At 42.4% G+C, this 18,975-nt stretch overlaps 1 protein-coding gene across 3 annotated transcripts in view; it reads right to left on the reverse strand.

Annotated features, from left to right (window-relative positions):
- The window catches only part of tjap1 (tight junction associated protein 1 (peripheral)), an 80,728-nt gene that overhangs the window by 35,716 nt on the left and 26,037 nt on the right, over window positions 1-18,975 (reverse strand). For 2 of the 3 annotated variants that reach the window (XM_035754088.2, XM_052498447.1), the window contains 2 exons: window positions 9,383-9,503; window positions 5,694-5,752 (listed from right to left, as the gene is read on the reverse strand). The gene's annotated coding sequence lies outside the window, so the exon portion shown is untranslated. The remainder of the gene's footprint in view (window positions 1-5,693; window positions 5,753-9,382; window positions 9,504-18,975) is intronic. The other variant, XM_035754089.2, reaches the window with a different exon arrangement.

Below are 18,975 nucleotides of genomic sequence, written 5' to 3' on the forward strand. Positions count from 1 at the left end.
GCTGTATCACCGCCTAGTACGGCAACTGCTCCGCCCACAACCGTAAGGCTCTCCAGAGGGTAGTGAGGTCTGCGCAACGCATCACCGGGGGCAAACTACCTGCCCTCCAGGACACCTACACCACCCGGTGTTACAGGAAGGCCATAAAGATCATCAAGGACAACAACCACCCGAGCCACTGCCTGTTCACCCCGCTATCATCCAGAAGGCAAGGTCAGTACAGGTGCATCAAAGCTGGGACCGAGAGACTGAAAAACAGCTTCTATCTCAAGGCCATCAGACTGTTAAACAGCCACCACTAACATTGAGTGGCTGCTGCCAACACACTGACTCAACTCCAGCCACTTTAATAATGGGAATTGATGGGAAATGTAAAATATACCACTAGCCACTTTAAACAATGCTACCTAATATAATGTTTACATACCCTACATTGTTCATCTCATATGTATACGTATATACTGTACTCTATATCATCTACTGCATCTTTATGTAATACATGTATCACTAGCCACTAACTATGCCACTTTGCTAACATACTCATCTCATATGTATATACTGTACTCGATACCATCTACTGTATCTTGCCTATGCCGCTCTGTACCATCACTCATTCATATATCTTTATGTACATATTCTTTATCCCCTTACACTTGTGTGTATAAGACAGTAGTTTTGGAATTGTTAGTTAGATTACTTGGTTATTACTGCATTGTCGGAACTAGAAGCACAAGCATTTCGCTACACTCGCATTAACATCTGCTAACCATGTGTATGTGACAAATAACATTTGAATTGGATTTGGTCACTAAAATAACCAGATCAATGAAACACCACATGGATGTACAGCCTGTATTTACGCCCTGCCTACGTTTTACCAATAGGAACCTCTTGTCCCCACGTCTTGGTCTCTGTCTGCGTGAGGATTTGTGAAATCGACCTCTGTTAAGAAAGCCAATTAAGGCTGGATTTCTGTCACTTTACAGCACTGCGGCTCTTTATAGAAATACACATTACAGCCGTGTGGCAGTTTCTCAATAACAGCGCAGTGGAAAATAGCATAGTGATTTTTCGGGACTTGATGTTTGCCTGGGATTTAAGTGGCAGCACGAGGGGGTGGCAAGTTGCGTTCCATCAGTCATGAAAGAATTGGTTTCTACTCTCAGTTCTCAGATGCACTCCCACACAGGGGGGGGTCTTTACAAATGTTCCGGCAGTTAGAAGCATTAGTTTGTGGCATTTTTAAATGCGCAGGCAACAAGTCCCATTTAATGAACTTCCCTAATGGTTATCCCTGCCGTATCCTTTTCTTCATATGTCAGATGTCTTAAAGCCTTGCCTGAAAAACAACATTATTAGAACTGACTACGGCCCAGTTTACGATATCTTACAAAAAAGGAAGTCAAACTTCGGTCAAGGATTTTTCTGCCATTGAAATGATTGGGTGAACCACCTACAGTCAGTGTTTTTTTCGGGTTGCCCAAGTCCTAAAAGTGTAAAATAAATAACGTTTTCGGTGTAAACGACTAAAAACAATGTATGTAGGAAAGACAATGGACCTAGATATGGGCGGCAGGTAGCCTAGTGGCTAAGAGCATTGGACCAGAAAGGTTGCTGGTAGAATCCCCGAGCCGACTAGGTGAAAAATCTAGTGATGTGCCCTTGACCAAAGCACTTAACCCCAGTTGCACCTCTAAGTCGCTCTGGAAAAGAGCGTCTGCTAAATTTCTAAAATATTTTACAATATAAATCTTTGAGAACTAACGATCACCTAAATAAAAGCTAGACAGTCAGGGAGAATGTGTGAGCAAAATAACACAGAATTGTGTGAGAGCAAAAGAACACAGCATTAGCAAAACACATAGAACTGCAGGAAATTAGCTTTACATTTTCTCTCAGCTGCATGGCAAAACATGTAGAATTACAGGAAATTAGCTTAACTGCAAAAATGTGAGACTTTTGGGGAATTGCAGGAAATCTCTGCCTAAAATTCTCTAAAATTTAGCTGACCGCACCCCTTGCCATGCCCACCTTATAGGGAATCTGCAGTGACAGCCCTTGCTTGGGACATGAAAGTGTTGGAATGCCATTTACCCAAAGACAGTGTATTTGAATGAGCTACGGGGGGGGGGTCTTGGTAAATGAGGGTGTGAGTTAAATCAGCCTTGGAATGAATGATCAGATACAATTACAGTACAGAGATAGTCAGGCAGAGGAACCGTGAGTATATGAAATTACAGCACATCAATTAGGCCAATCTGAGGTAAAGGAGGTCAAATAAAACATGCAACAATTTCAAAGATTTAACTGACCTGCGCATAGAAGGAAATCAGTATTAGGCCACAATCTATGCATTTCACATTGGCGCAGCCAATTCGTTTTCCCCCCACAAAAGATGCCATAACTGCAGTCAGATTAAGACCCTGGTGAGGACGACGAGCACGTAGATAAGCTTGCCTGAGATTTTTCCTTACAGTTTGTGCAGAAATTCTTCAGTTGTGCAAACCCACAGTTTCATCAGCTGTCCGTTCTGGTGGCTGGTCTCAGACAATCCAGCAGGCGAAGAAGCCGGATATGGAGGTCCTGGGCTAGCGTGATTACAGGTGGCCCGAGGTTATGAGGCCGGTTGGATGTACTGCCAAATTCTCTAAAACAACGTTGGAGCCGGCTAATGGTAAAGAAATTAACATTCAATTCTCTGGCAACACCTCTGTTGGACATTCCTGCAGTCAGAATGCCAATTGAATGCTCCATCAAAACTTGAGACATCTGCGGCATTGTGTAGTGTGACAGAAATACACATTTTAGAGTGGCCTTTCGTCTCCAACACAAGGTGCACCTGTGTAATGATACTGTTTAATCAGCTTCTTGATATTCCACGCCCGTCAGGTGGATGGGTTATCTTGGCAAAGGAGAAATACTCACTAACGGGGATGTAAACAAATTTGTGCACAACATTTCATAGAAATGGGCTTTTTGTGCATATGGAACATTTCTGGGATCTTGAATTTCAGCTCATGAAACATGGGACCAACACTTTACATGTTGCGTTTATATTTCTGCTCAGTATAGATTGCTAGTGGGTACAGCAGTACTTAGAGCAAAATTGACTATAACATACTTTAGAATAGCAAAGCCAAGTCAGTGATTTAGCTTTACTTTTGTGTACATGACACTGACATGAAAAATGATATGCTGCAAGGTCTGAAATAGCTCAATAAAATGGCACAATCCAATAGCATTACATTTGATACAATTATCACACCACACGATCCCAGTTCCTAAACCTACTTTAAAAAACAAACGGCATCATCATTATGGGAAACCGTTACAGCTCTTCCACCTCAAAATAATCACACAGGAGCAAACATATCCAACGCTTTCTGCAATCAGTAGCATGAAGAACACAGTATCTTCTAGAGCCTTCTGTACGTACGTCACAGGGGATCTGAGTGGAGCTCTGAGGTTCCCCAATGGCGAATGTGCATAAAGATGGCAGAATCTTGAGGAAACCATTGTTTTAGCACTATCCACCAAGTTTTTAAACTACAGCACGTGATTTGTTTCAATGTGGCAATAAAATTAGCACAATCTAAAATTTGGATGCTAATGGCCATAGAAAAAAAGAATAGCGGAGAGTAATGTACAATACGGCAAACTTAGCAAAACAAGGAATTTGTGGCCGAACACAGTATCTTCTAGAGCCTTCAGTAAGTACGTCACAGGGGATCTGAGTGGAGCTTTAGGTTTTATTTTATACCTTTAGGCAAGTCAGTTAAGAACAAATTCTTATTTTAAATGACGGCCTAGGAACAGTGGGTTAACTGCCTTGTTCAGAGGCAGAAGGACAGATTTTTTTTTATTTTTTACCTTGTCAGCTCGGGGATTCGATCTTGCAACCTTTCGGTTACTAGTCCAACGCTCTAACCACTAGACGGGGGGGTCTGGTGACTTACAGTGCCTTGCGAAAGTATTAGGCCCCCTTGAACTTTGCGACCTTTTGCCACATTTCAGGCTTCAAACATAAAGATATAAAACTGTATTTTTTTGTGAAGAATCAACAACAGGTGGGACACAATCATGAAGTGGAACGACATTTATTGGATATTTCAAACTTTAACAAATCAAAAACTGAAAAATTGCACGTGCAAAATTATTCAGCCCCTTTACTTTCAGTGCAGCAAACTCTCTCCAGAAGTTCAGTGAAGATCTCTGAATGATCCAATGTTGACCTAAATGACTAATGATGATAAATACAATCCACCTGTGTGTAATCAAGTCTCCGTATAAATGCACCTGCACTGTGATAGTCTCAGAGGTCCGTTAAAAGCGCAGAGAGCATCATGAAGAACAAGGAACACACCAGCCAGGTCCGAGATACTGTTGTGAAGAAGTTTAAAGCTGGATTTGGATACAAAAAGATTTCCCAAGCTTTAGACATCCCAAGGAGCACTGTGCAAGCGATAATATTGAAATGGAAAGAGTATCAGACCACTGCAAATCTACCAAGACCTGGCCATCCCTCTAAACTTTCAGCTCATACAAGGAGGAGACTGATCAGAGATGCAGTCAAGAGGCCCATGATCCCTCTGGATGAACTGCAGAGATCTACAGCTGAGGTGGGAGACTCTGTCCACAGGACAACAATCAGTCATATATTGCACAAATCTGGCCTTTATGGAAGAGTGGCAAGAAGAAAGACATTTCTTAAAGATATCCATAAAAAGTGTCATTTAAAGTTTGCCACAAGCCACCTGGGAGACACACAAAACATGTGGAAGAAGGTGCTCTGGTCAGATGAAACCAAAATTGAACTTTTTGGCAACAATGCAAAACGTTATGTTTGGCGTAAAAGCAACAGCTCATCACCCTGAACAAACCATCCCCACTGTCAAACATGGTAGTGGCAGCATCATGGTTTGGGCCTGCTTTTCTTCAGCAGGGACAGGGAAGATGGTTTAAATTGATGGGAAGATGGATGGAGCCAAATACAGGACCATTCTGGAAGAAAACCTGATGGAGTGGGACGGAGATTTGTCTTCCAACAAGACAATGATCCAAAACATAAAGCAAAATCTACAATGGAATGGTTCAAAAATAAACATATCCAGGTGTTAGAATGGCCAAGTCAAAGTCCAGACCTGAATCCAATCGAGAATCTGTGGAAAGAACTGAAAACTGCTGTTCACAAATGCTCTCCATCCAACCTCACTGAGCTAGAGCTGTATTGCAAGGAGGAATGGGGAAAAAATTCAGTCTCTCGATGTGCAAAACTGATAGAGACATACCCCAAGCGATTTACAGCTGTAATCGCAGCAAAAGGTGGTGCTACAAAGTATTAACTTAAGGGGGCTGAATAATTTTGCACGCCCAATTTTTCAGTTTTTGATTTGTTAAAAAAGTTTGAAATATCCAATAAATGTTGTTCCACTTCATGATTGTGTCCCACTTGTTGTTGATTCTTTACAAAAAAATACAGTTTTATATGTTTATGTTTGAAGCCTGAAATGTGGCAAAAGGTCGCAAAGTTCAAGGGGGCCGAATACTTTCGCAAGGCACTGTATTATACCAGCAACATAACAACCCCATGGTAAACCCACACACCTAAACGTAGCAATATAACGGTACAGAAACAACCCTAGGTTTGTCATTATTAGAAATAGAACATATTTTGAGGAAAATAACGACCATACCCAAACTCTGAGGTACTCCAGCGACGTCCTCATCCACAGGTTCTTAAGTCACAGGCATTCTGAAGAGATACAAAAGGAGCAGGCTGAATTGTAATCAAAAGGGTTCCAGTAAAGTAGCTATTAGCTAGTGACTTCATTTGACCCTCTGTGATAGAAAGGATTCAGTGCACGTGCTGCTATGCTGGGTTCCCTCCTCCAGAATCGTGATACACCAAGGGGACTCGCGTACCCGAGACAACCTTAAAAACGTTATGTGTGGAACCACTACTTTATCATACCCAGTTACCTAATGATGTCCACTGGGATTTGAGTGACATAGCTCACAATGATACCAGGTTTCGAAATTAGGTCACTGGAAAAAAAATCTGAGAACTTTTACACACCCAAAACTGTTCCGAGGCACTCTACCTAAAACGTTAAATCAAATATTGAGAGAGTGTTTCATGTTTGAGTGGAAATTCATGTGAGGCTGATTACACAGCAAGAACACTTCATACAACATTCAGCACCCCACTTTCACAATCTTCAATTACCTGGATTTGGTGGCAGTTATAAATTAGGCTACCATTTAAAAAATGTAAACTATTTTTATGAAACAAAGCAGGCATATGTTTAAGCAGAATACTGTAATTTAACACAATGGGTGTTTAATATTCCTGTATCAAAGAACTCTTGAAGGATATGTATATTTTTCAAAAATAAATTCTCCTTAAAATTGGCTAATACAGCTTTCTGGTTTCCCGCTATACTTTACCACTCTCTCTCTCTCTCTCTCTCTGTGTGTGTTTATCAGCCTTGAGCTGATCACACACAATATTATTCAGTGTAAAAGCGGTCTTTTTTTTGTGTTGCTCAGGGCTGTGGATAAGCAACCTTTGCAGGAAGATGTGTCAGAGAATAACAAATGTGAACGCCTGTGCTGTTGTCACCAGCAACGCGTGACAATCAGCTAGTGGTGCCCTGGATTACAGAAACGCACCATGGTTTTTTTCTGGATCAAAATGGGGCTTAGTTGGTGGGTGTGACAGGGGTGTGGCCATGGGCGTGGCCAATGGTGTGCAAGCCAACTATTATTGTTTTAAGGCACTCCTGTTCGCCACAGTGACAAAATATAGCTGTTTTCAAGCTCATATCCTGCAATTCTACACAGATAACAAATCAGTTTTAACACACAAGACAGATTTCTTTTTTTTTTTATGGGTGTTAATTTTTTTTGTGGAAACAAGTTATAATTTAATAAAAAGTTGCCATTTTGACAAATTAGACGTGCAGAAATAAAAGCAATTTCTGAAAATGAATACTCGGATTATAGTGATGTGTCTGATCTTGCCAACAATGTCAAGCATGTTTAGATGGGTGTAATCTAGAGCCAAGTGTGTTGATTTTTAATCCAAGGGTATCTTTGACAAACATGTTGAATTATGCAAGACAACAACAGTAATTAATGAGGCAATCTCGACAATGCAGGTGATTGAGTGCAGATAGGGTAGTGTATAGGGTAGTGTTTAGTGCTTGCAGCCCTGTTCCACCCATTTATGCTAATGTTTGTCATTTATGCAAATACACTATTTATACAAACGAGGCACATAATTGTCTTTATTTTAACAAAAAATATTTTTACAAAACCTGATAAAAGAAAATTGTTACAATTCACAATAAGTTGAACACCTGAATTCCCACCAAAATCGAATTTGTAAAATGGTTTGTGTGCTATAACTCAGTCAATATCCGATGGTTTATACCATTTCAAAAGGTATTGTTATTCATTGTCCAACTGTTGCATTAAAAACATCATTTTGTTGACTGTTGCTAATTGGAAAGCGAATTTCCTGAAATTCTACACATCTTGCCATGGCTTATGCTATCAGAGTGATTCAAATAGTTTAACAAAAATCAAATGGGGGGCCTCCCGTCATGACAAAAATACATATTGCATAATATTTATCATTTTAGATTCTCCCTGGCTGTCTAGCTTTTATTTGAGTGATTGTTTGTTCTCAAAAATAAATAGGTTAGGATTTGTTTTTTTACATACAATATCTTACACAGAATTTCTTTCCCAATCTAGAACAACGGTCCAAAAAACACTTACATGGTCCACCCAAGACTTTCCCCACGCAGAAAAAACCTACACACACACACAAATACGCATGCATACACTTCAAACAGTCTCAGCACTGTTTGACATTTCACCTAATTTAAAATCATGTCATTTAAGCCATGGAGAATATAATGGAACATAGTGTTTCTCTCACAGAGGTCACCCAGTGTTTTAGGCAGAACACTCTTATAGGGCTCATTTACTATAGAACAAGCCAGTCAACAATAAGGGAATCAAATAATTTATTTAAAAAAAAAATCTAAATGAGAAATGTACCTTTTTAGCCTGTGGCTTACAGCGTAAGGGCACAGCTGTGGGAAGAGCTTGACCACAGAGATTTGTGGTCGTCACGAATCCATCGTAGAATTTATATTTTAAGAGCCATCCTTACGGTCACTCCTGAACAGTGGGTTGGTGTAAGAGTACCCCTTGTTGCGAAGCATTTCTCTTACCACTGTCCTGGTGGCACTCTATGACATAGTTAATAACTGCTGGGATGTTCATGTTGCGCCTAATCTGGGATCCCCCTGCTGTCATTCTGTGCTAATGTGGCTGTTTAGATGCCTCTCTACTCCATGCCCAGCATCCTGCTACCTGGGCTTTGTTTAACTTTCTGTAACAAATTCATTTGTAAAAATTGATTGATTGTACCGCCATTTTTGCCTCATCAACCCAATATAGCGACCAATTAGAGCAGCTGTTGGTGGCGGGCTGTAAATGGGTGGTGTTAGGGGGAGATGGAGGCACACAGCTGGTGTACTCAAGGTCACCTGAATTGGTCCAATGAAAAGGCAGCTGCATATAAAGTGAACTAATGTTCCCACTGAGGTGAAGGAAGGACAGTGCTCTGTTATTAACAAGCACCTGAACCGGGCGGTAGTGTGCTCTACAGGGCCATGTTCAGTCTTGTTTGGGCTAAGCTTGAAAGCTAAGGTTCATATAACTGAACCCGTGGAAAATAGTCATTATTTTCCAGGGACATTGAGTATGGGAGAGAGAATAATAACCCGAGTCATTATGATACACTCAGGGCTTTTGATTTGGTGGAACCTAGGTGGCTGGTTCTCCTTCGCACCGTTTATGGACGCATGCGTCTGGAGCTACTGTACTAACAACAAAACACTAGACATTTACCACAAATTTTGTGGCTCTTCTGACTCATTTACATTTAGTCAACAGAAACATTACCTTCTTGTATCAATGAATAAATAAACATGTTTAAGCAGGCTCTAGTTCAAGCTTACGAGTGAAAAGCATTCTTCAGTGAGGAAACCATTGGAGAATATCCCAAACAGCAGGAGGGTCCAGTGTGCCATGCAAAACTTACCTGACAAGCAATTCACAAAACAGTAAGGCCACAATGTACAGAAGGGAAATGAATGTGTATGTTAACACTATAAACAGGAGTGATTTTGTGCATTTTCCATACACAAGAAAAAGGGAAACCAAGGACGGAGAGTAATGAATGAAAAGCATACTTTGTGTGTTTGTTGCGTGTCTATGAGGGGGAAGAGTGAGAGAGAGAGAGAGGAGAGAGAGAAGGTGGTAAAGCAGGATGATAGAGAATGGTGGATGAATAGCCACTCACCTTTAAGAGCATATGCTACGTGTTCCAGACTGATCGCCCTGGGTGTGTCCCCTCTGGCTCCTCTTCCTGCCCCTCCTCCTCCTCGCTTTCTTGGCATGTGAACCTCTGGGCTACCGATAACCTGAAACAAAAGAAGGTGGATGGAAAAACATGGTCGTGTCAGTACCTCCGAGGTGTCAATCTCCCGACTCTTCGAATATGTAACAAGCTAGACAGAGCTGGGGCTCAGGGGACAGTGTGCGAGGCAAGCCTCATATACAGGAGTCTTTCATTCTCTGTCCTTGACATTCACTCCCACACCGTCTGACTGCCTGAATGACTGCTGCCACACATTAGCTCCCTCTAAGCACGGTGATGCTATTGAGGTAAAATAAAGGCCGTGATAATACATTTCTGCTTCGATTGAACCATCGGTCTGGAAGAGAGACCGGAGTCCTTTTCAAAAAGAGATCCAGTGTTTCTAACGTGAGCATGATTAAGTGACAACTTAATTACTTTGTTTCCTTGGATGAGCCCTGGAGTTGAGTGCGTGAAGTCATTTATTCAAAGTAAGGTCACAGACCACTCTGTCAAGAGCATGACTAACACCCCGGGCCAGGCCAAATAGATACAGTAAACCTGACAATCTCTCACCTCCAATTTATTAAGGCTTACCTTCGGATATACTGGGATTTTGAATCCTTCATTTGAATAAAATAAATTAAAGAGAGAGTAGCCGAAGACCCGACACATGTGTTGCCTGCGGACGAGAGCCAGTCAGTCTACAGCTCGACTCTGGCAAATCAGGGCTAACTTACTGACTTGTCTCTGCCAATCAGAAAGTCGATGAGACAAAGCTATGAAAGTATTTCCAGGGTTAAAATGTGTGCTACTGCAGATTGGACAAGGTTCACAGTACCCCTTGGTTGCTGCGTAGATTAAATACTGTAGCCCACAGGTTACCTCAATTACATATTTTTGCTTCATGCTCAAGTCAAGAACAAAAAAAATGTAAGTTTGAAGTCTTAGGAAAATAAAATGTCCAGCACTGCAGTGGGCCATAGACTGCAGCAGGGTTCTCTAACTGTAGGGCTGCGTTCTTTAAATGCATTTCTCCATTTTCATTGACACAAAAGATGGTAAAAACACCAGCAAATCAGCTCAGAGTGATTTTAATTTAATAAATCTGTTCCCAAATATTCCCACGCATAAGAGACACGTGATCTTATACAAACTGTAAGCAAGGTTTGAAATTATTTTTGGGGGTCAAATATATCCGTTTCGGCTTCTTGCGGTCAATCTGTAGTCTACAAATTATTTGTAATTATTTTCCGACCCCCTGACCATCCACTCAAGAAAAAGATTTACCTCATTCTCCAACTCAGTCTTTCAGAACTATTTACAAACAAGACCCCATTCGTCGGCCTAAAACATCTTGATTACTGACTACTTTGAAGAATCTGAAATATATTTATTTTATAACTTTTTTGGTTACTACAGGATTCGATGTGTGTTATTTCATAGTTTTATGTCTTCACTATTACTGTACAATGTAGAAGTTAGTAAAAATAAAGAAAAACCCTTGTGTCCAAACTTTTGACCGGTACTGTAGTTAAGCTGCAGCTGGCCCAGAACAGAGCACACATCTTGCTCTTCTTTATAAATCAGAGGGATAATATTAATACTACGCATGACAGTCTCTCTTGGCTAAGAGTTGAATAAAGACTGACTGTTTCTTATAAAAACAAGAAGTGACAATGTGTTGGAAATTCCAAATTGTTTGCATAGTCAACTTACACACAGCACTGACACACACACTTACCCCACCAGACATGCCACCAGGGGTCTTTTCACAGTCCCCGGGTCCAGAACAAATTCAAGGAAACGTACAGTATTATACAGAGCCATGACTGCATGGAACTCTTCCATCTTATAGAGCACGTGAACCGCAAACCTGGTTTCAAAAAACAAATAAAGCAACTTCAAGGCACCACGCCTCTCCCCCATGTTACCTACTTGTTGTGTGAACGTACTGACACGCGTTGTGTGAACGTACTGACCTACTTGTTGTGTGAACGTACTGACCTACTTGTTGTGTGAACGTACTGACACGCGTGTGTGAACGTACTGACCTACTTGTTGTGTGAACGTACTGACCTACTTGTTGTGTGAACGTACTGACCTACTTGTTGTGTGAACGTACTGACCTACTTGTTGTGTGAACGTACTGACCTACTTGTTGTGTGAACGTACTGACCTACTTGTTGTGTGAACGTACTGACCTACTTGTTGTGTGAACGTACTGACCTACTTGTTGTGTGAACGTACTGACCTACTTGTTGTGTGAACGTACTGACACGCGTGTGTGAACGTACTGACACGCGTGTGTGAACGTACTGACACGCGTGTGTGAACGTACTGACACGCGTGTGTAAACGTACTGACACGCGTGTGTAAACGTACTGACACGCGTGTGTAAACGTACTGACACGCGTGTGTAAACGTACTGACACGCGTGTGTAAACGTACTGACACGCGTGTGTAAACGTACTGACACGCGTGTGTAAACGTACTGACACGCGTGTGTAAACGTACTGACACGCGTGTGTAAACGTACTGACACGCGTGTGTAAACGTACTGACACGCGTGTGTAAACGTACTGACACGCGTGTGTAAACGTACTGACACGCGTGTGTAAACGTACTGACACGCGTGTGTAAACGTACTGACACGCGTGTGTAAACGTACTGACACGCGTGTGTAAACGTACTGACACGCGTGTGTAAACGTACTGACACGCGTGTGTAAACGTACTGACACGCGTGTGTAAACGTACTGACACGCGTGTGTAAACGTACTGACACGCGTGTGTAAACGTACTGACACGCGTGTGTAAACGTACTGACACGCGTGTGTAAACGTACTGACACGCGTGTGTAAACGTACTGACACGCGTGTGTAAACGTACTGACACGCGTGTGTAAACGTACTGACACGCGTGTGTAAACGTACTGACACGCGTGTGTAAACGTACTGACACGCGTGTGTAAACGTACTGACACGCGTGTGTAAACGTACTGACACGCGTGTGTAAACGTACTGACACGCGTGTGTAAACGTACTGACACGCGTGTGTAAACGTACTGACACGCGTGTGTAAACGTACTGACACGCGTGTGTAAACGTACTGACACGCGTGTGTAAACGTACTGACACGCGTGTGTAAACGTACTGACACGCGTGTGTAAACGTACTGACACGCGTGTGTAAACGTACTGACACGCGTGTGTAAACGTACTGACACGCGTGTGTAAACGTACTGACACGCGTGTGTAACTGATAGACGCGCGAGCGTGCACACGTCCTTTGTAATGCCTTTTCGTCCCGTGCCCGTCCCCGGTAAGACTAGCTGTCGCCATTGGCGTCGGCTAATGGGGATCCTAATAAATCAAAAACACCCGAGGCTAGGATATAATTAAAAGCATCAGGTGGAATGTCAGTTAAAATGTCAGCAGCTGTCTTCTGACTGGGAGACACGGCTCTGTTCACAGTAGGCCTACATGGATAAATCACAGATCATAACGCAAAAGTGAGAAGGGAATGAACTGTACCGTGTTATGCATGTGGGGGAGTGACAAGAAAATATGCAAATCCCTTTAAGTATCATCAACAAGAGACCACAAGAGAGAACTAAATGCATTTCAGTCATATTGGATGTGGGCCTAAGTAGTGAGCAGGAGGATCTAGTTTATCCATGTTGCTTTATACACTGCTCAAAAAAATAAAGGGAACAATAAAATAACATCCTAGATCTGAATGAATGAAATATTCTTATTAAATATTTTTTTCTTTACATAGTTGAATGTGCTGACAACAAAAATCACGCAAAAATTATCAATGGAAATCAAATTTATCAACCCATGGAGGTCTGGATTTGGAGTCACACTCAAAATTAAAGTGGAAAACCACACTACAGGCTGATCCAACTGATGTAATGTCCTTAAAACAAGTCAAAATGAGGCTCAGTAGTGTGTGTGGCCTCCACGTGCCTGTATGACCTCCCTACAACACCTGGGCATGCTCCTGATGAGGTGGCGGATGGTGTCCTGAGGGATCTCCTCCCAGACCTGGACTAAAGCATCCGCCAACTCCTGGACAGTCTGTGGTGCAACGTGGCGTTGGTGGATGGAGCGAGACATGATGTCCCAGATGTGCTCAATTGGATTCAGGTCTGGGGAACGGGCGGCCAGTCCATAGCATCAATGCACTCCTCTTGCAGGAACTGCTGACACACTCCAGCCACATGAGGTCTAGCATTGTCTTGCATTAGGAGGAACCCAGGGCCAACCGCACCAGCATATGGTCTCATAAGGGGTCTGAGGATCTCATCTCGGTACCTAATGGCAGTCAGGCTACCTCTGGCGAGCACATGGAGGTGCAGCCCCCCAAAGAAATGCCACCCCACACCATGACTGACCCACCGCCAAACTGGTCATGCTGGAGGATGTTGCAGGCAGCAGAACGTTCTCCACGGCATCTCCAGAGTGTCACGTCTGTCACATGTGCTCAGTGTGAACCTGCTTTCATCTGTGAAGAGCACAGGGCGCCAGTGGTGAATTTGCCAATCTTGGTGTTCTCTGGCAAATGAAAAACGTCCTGCACGGTGTTGGCCTGTAAGCACAACCCCCACCTGTGGACGTCGGGCCCTTATACCACCCTCATGGAGTCTATTTCTGACCGTTTGAGCAGACATGCACATTTGTGGCCTGCTGGAGGTAATTTTGCAGGGCTCTGGCAGTGCTCCTCCTTGCACAAAGGCGGAGGTAGCGATCCTGCTGCTGGGTTGTTGCCCACCTACGGCCTCCTCCACGTCTCCTGATGTACTGGCCTGTCTCCTGGTAGCGCCTCCATGCTCTGGACACTACGCTGACAGACACAGCAAACCTTCTTGCCACAGCTCGCATTGATGTGCCATCCTGGATGAGCTGCACTACCTGAGCCACTTGTGTGGGTTGTAGTACCCACCTGCAGAACCACTCCTTTATTGGGGGGGTCTTGCTAAATGCCTATCATTTCCACCTGTTGTCTATTCCATTTGCACAACAGCATGTGACATTTATTGTCAATCAGTGTTGCTTCCTAAGTGGACAGTATGATTTCACAGAAGTGTGATTGACTTGGAGTTACATTGTGTTGTTTAAGTGTTCCCTTTATTTTTTTGAGCAGTGTATATGAGACACGAAGAAGAATTGTAAATATCATACATGTGATGGATCAATCTGCATGGAAACTGATAAAAAAAATTCTGACTGCTCTTTGGTAGACTGCAGAGAGAAGTCAGCACCCACTTAAAATGGGGCCTGTCAGTGAGAGCTGCCATGGGCCTATTCCTCCTGAATGCACCATATTGCATCACCAAAACCCCAGCCCTATACCTACAATCCCGCTCTGCCCATGCTAAACTGTGTGACATTTAATCCCATCATATTTCCACTCCTGCGTTTCGTAGAGCACAGGCTCACACAGATGGACAGACCGTCCTGGACGGAGACAGTGGGCACAGCCGAGAGGTGACTGTGACAGTCTTCCATACTATAGTGACATTAGTTCCTCGGCCAGGGCTCAGAACATGTTTGAGTTATGGGGGCCTGAGGGCTACGGTGCAGAGGGAGTGTCCGGCTGGGTCTGAGAGATGTCAGATCAATGTGTGGCAGCCTCCTCACTCTCAGGTCATGGCTTCCTGTCCCCCCAAGGAAAATACAGTATGGCACCAGGCAGCAGGCTCCACACAGGAACCACACAGTGGCAAAGAGCGGAGTCACTGGTTGACCGAATGAACAGCACATTTTGAGAGAGTGGCATCTTTAGTACATGCTAGATGAATTTAACTATTCTTTAATTGGATTTTACCACAATGGAATGTCTCTAAATGACCTTGGATTTCGTATTCTGTTCAAAACTACCACGCAATCAACTGTGCGGATAGAAGTGTGATTTTCGAGATTCAAATCAACTTCGAAATCCTTTGTAGGAAATGGAAAATAACATGTACAAAAACACAAACGAGAACAATGACTCAAACACTGATTTACCGGGGAAACTATTTCCAAGAGGCTGACAGGTGTGTATAATTACTGCCGCGTTGGCGCTGGTTGGAGGAAACTAATGCAGTTTGCAGCTTTGAACTATGGTCATTATTTTCCTTTGCCTATTACATTGAAGCTTAAAAAAGGGGCAATCTGCAGTTGAAACGATAACAAAGCACTTTCCCAGTCACTGTTCTGTTAAAAAGCTGCGGGATGGGGCCTGGAGAAATGTAACCACTCACCGATTAATAGACAAGAGTTATGGATGCAAGGACTGACCATCCATGATAGTAACATGATCGTTTTAACCATGTTTTCAGGCTATATAGTGTTTGTTTACAAACATTGGAGTAAAACAAGTGTATATTTTGGGTTCTCATGGAGTGTGACAGTTGAACTAAGCTCATGAGGCATTTATAAGTTATATTCTTCAAGAATCAAATGGGTATTAGGGATGCAAACTTCGGTACATTTTGCTGCCAACTAACCGACCCTCATTAACCGGTCACATTTTTTTCCAAACAGTAAAATGATGTGAACAGAAAATACTTGTATGCATACAAGGAAAGGACATTTTTCATTTTGAGCTTCATGTAAACATGCAACAATAGCCAGCCTATCGTATTACACTATAGCCTATTATTGAGCATTCACCTCATGTAATGAAGCAACTAATAAAACACACCATTTTCATTTCTCTAAATGAAATTTGTGGGTTCTGAAACAGCGCACCTTAATGCAAGCTGTGAGAGATGAAAATCTTAGAAACTTAGAATGATGGGGAATCTAATAGTAACAACTGGGATGGGTCGCTAATATGACTAGGATTGTGCCTTTGGCGTCTAAACAACAAAATAAAGTTAATATGAAAATCAGTAGAACAGGAGAGAAATGCTGGTTATTGGCATGAGGAAGTCTTGCATTTGCATTCACGGTTCTACGGGTGGATTTTGGCAAGGCTACATTGAAACAAGGTAACGCCTCATTATGTGAAGTCAAGTAAAACGTTCAGGTTTCAAACGAGTACACTGCCTCAAGCTCCCATTGGAACGTGGTGGGTGACACGCTGAGTACTGTTGACTATAGCCTATGCCAGGGGTATCCAACCTTCTCTAGCATGAGAGCAACTTCAAAAGAAATTAAACGTGTCGCTAGCTTTCAAATTAGGCTCATTCTTCTCCTCTCTCCCTTGCAACTCTTCCCTGGATCTTCAGTGCAATGCTTTCTCTTGTACACTGTTTTCTGTCAACATACCTAGTAAAATAAAATGGTTCATAGTAAAATAAAATGGTTCATAAACTATTTTTTTTTAAATATATTTTTTTTTTATCTAGGCAAGTCAGTACAATTATGGCCTACCAAACGGCCTCCTACGGGGACAGGGGCTGGATGTAATAAAAAGAATATAGGACAAAAACACACATCACGACAAGAGAGACAACATAACGCTACATAAAGAGAGACCTAAGCAAACAGAGCATGGTAGAAACACAACAAGGTAGCAAACATGGCAGCAGCCCAAAACAGGATACAAACATAACTGGGCACATACAACAGCACATAGGGCAAGAAGGTAGAGACAACCATACATCGCGCAACGCAGCCACAACTGTCAGTAAGTGTGTCCATGATTGAGTCTTTGAATGAAGAGATGGAGATTAAAAAATATTTAAAAACTGTCCAGTTTGAGTGTTTTTTTGCAGCTCGTTCCAGTCACTAACTGCAGCGAACTGAAAAGATGAGAAATCCAGGGATGTGTGCGCTTTGGGGACCTTTAACAGAATGTGACTGGCAGAACGGGTGTTGAATGTGGAGGATGGGGGCTGCAGTAGATATCTCAGATGGGGGCAGTGAGACCTAAGAGGGTTTTAGAAATAAGCATCAACCAGTGGGTCTTGAAACGGGGTGACCAGTTTACAGAGGAGTAGATTGCAGTGATGTGTCCTATAAGGAGCATTGGTGGTGTAACAGTATAGCTTCTGTCCCTCTCCTCACCCCTACCTGAGCTCGAACCAGGAACCTTCTGCACACATCAACTGCCGCCTCCCATGAAGCATCGTTACCCATAGCTCGAGTGACGTCACCGATTGAAACGCTATTAGCGTGCACCCCGCTAACTAGCTAGCCATTTGACACCGGTTATGGTGGCAAATCCGATGGCCGAATGGTAAAGAACATCTAGCCGCTCGAAAGCACCCTTACCTTCATTCGTCTCCGTAGTCTAGCATTTTTAATCTTGGTCATCAAAACAGTCAACAATTATAAATGCAATGGTGCGTTATTTGTTGTGCAATAAATGGGCTTATAAAAGTATGTTTCACTCCAGTACCAGCTTGTGCGCTATATAAAAACAGGTGATATTTTACATTAGTAGCCTAAAAACACATCTTGATTAGATTGATGCAGGGGGTTGAATACACGTCAGAATACACGTCAGAATCACCTTTGTCAGCAATTACAGCTACGAGTCTGTGAGTCTCAGAGCTTTTCACACCTGAATTGTACAATATTTGCCCATTATTTTTATTTTTTTTATTTTTCCAGCTCTGTCGGTTGTTGATCATTGCCTTTCAGCCATTTAAGTCTTGCCCTAGATTTTCAAGCCGATTTAAATTTAAAAAACTGTAACTAGGCTACATTCAAATCAGTCTTGGTAAACAACTACAGTGTATATTTGGCTTTGTGTTTTAGGTTATTGTCCTGCTGAAAGGTGAATTTGTCTCCCAGTGTCTGTTGGAAAGCAGACTGAACCAGGTTTTCCTCTATAGGATTCTCTCTTTTCCGTTTCTTTTATACTAAAGAAAAACTCCCTAGTGCTTGCCAATGCGAAGCACACCTAAAACATCATGCAGCCACCTCCATGCTTGAAAATATAACAAATGGTACTCAGTAATGTGTTGGATTTGCCCCAAACATTACACTTTGTATTCAGGACAAAAACTGTTTCTTTACCACTTTTTTTGCAGTATTACTTTGTCTTTTTGCAAACTGGATTGCATGTTTTGGAATATTTTTAGTCTGTACAGCCTTCCTTCTTTTCACTCAGTTAGGTTAGTATTGTGGAGTAACTACAATGTTGTTGATCCATCCTCAGTTTTCTCCTATCACAGCCATTATACTCTGTAACCGTTTGTTGGCCTCGTGGTGAAATCCCTGAGTGGCTCCCTTCCTCTGTGGCAACTGAGTTAGGAAGGGCGCCTCCATCTTTGTAATGACTGGGTACATGGATACACCATCCAAAGTGTAATTAATAACTGCACCCATTTACCAATAGGTTCCCTTCTTCGCGAACCATTGGAAAACCTCCCTGACCTTTGTGGCTGAATGCGTGTTGAAATTCATTGCTCGGCTGACCTTATGTAGTCAATCGAAAAGTATGTTAAAACACTATTACTGCACACAGAGTGAATCCATGCAACTTATGTGACTTGTTCAGTACATTTTTACTCCTAAAAAAATATATAAATAAAAATGTCCATTTAGGCCATAAGAAAAAGAGTTGAATACTTACGGACTCGAGACATTTC

The sequence above is a fragment of the Oncorhynchus keta genome, chromosome 36 (assembly GCF_023373465.1).
Source record: "Oncorhynchus keta strain PuntledgeMale-10-30-2019 chromosome 36, Oket_V2, whole genome shotgun sequence".
In the NCBI taxonomy this organism is placed as follows: domain Eukaryota; kingdom Metazoa; phylum Chordata; class Actinopteri; order Salmoniformes; family Salmonidae; genus Oncorhynchus; species Oncorhynchus keta.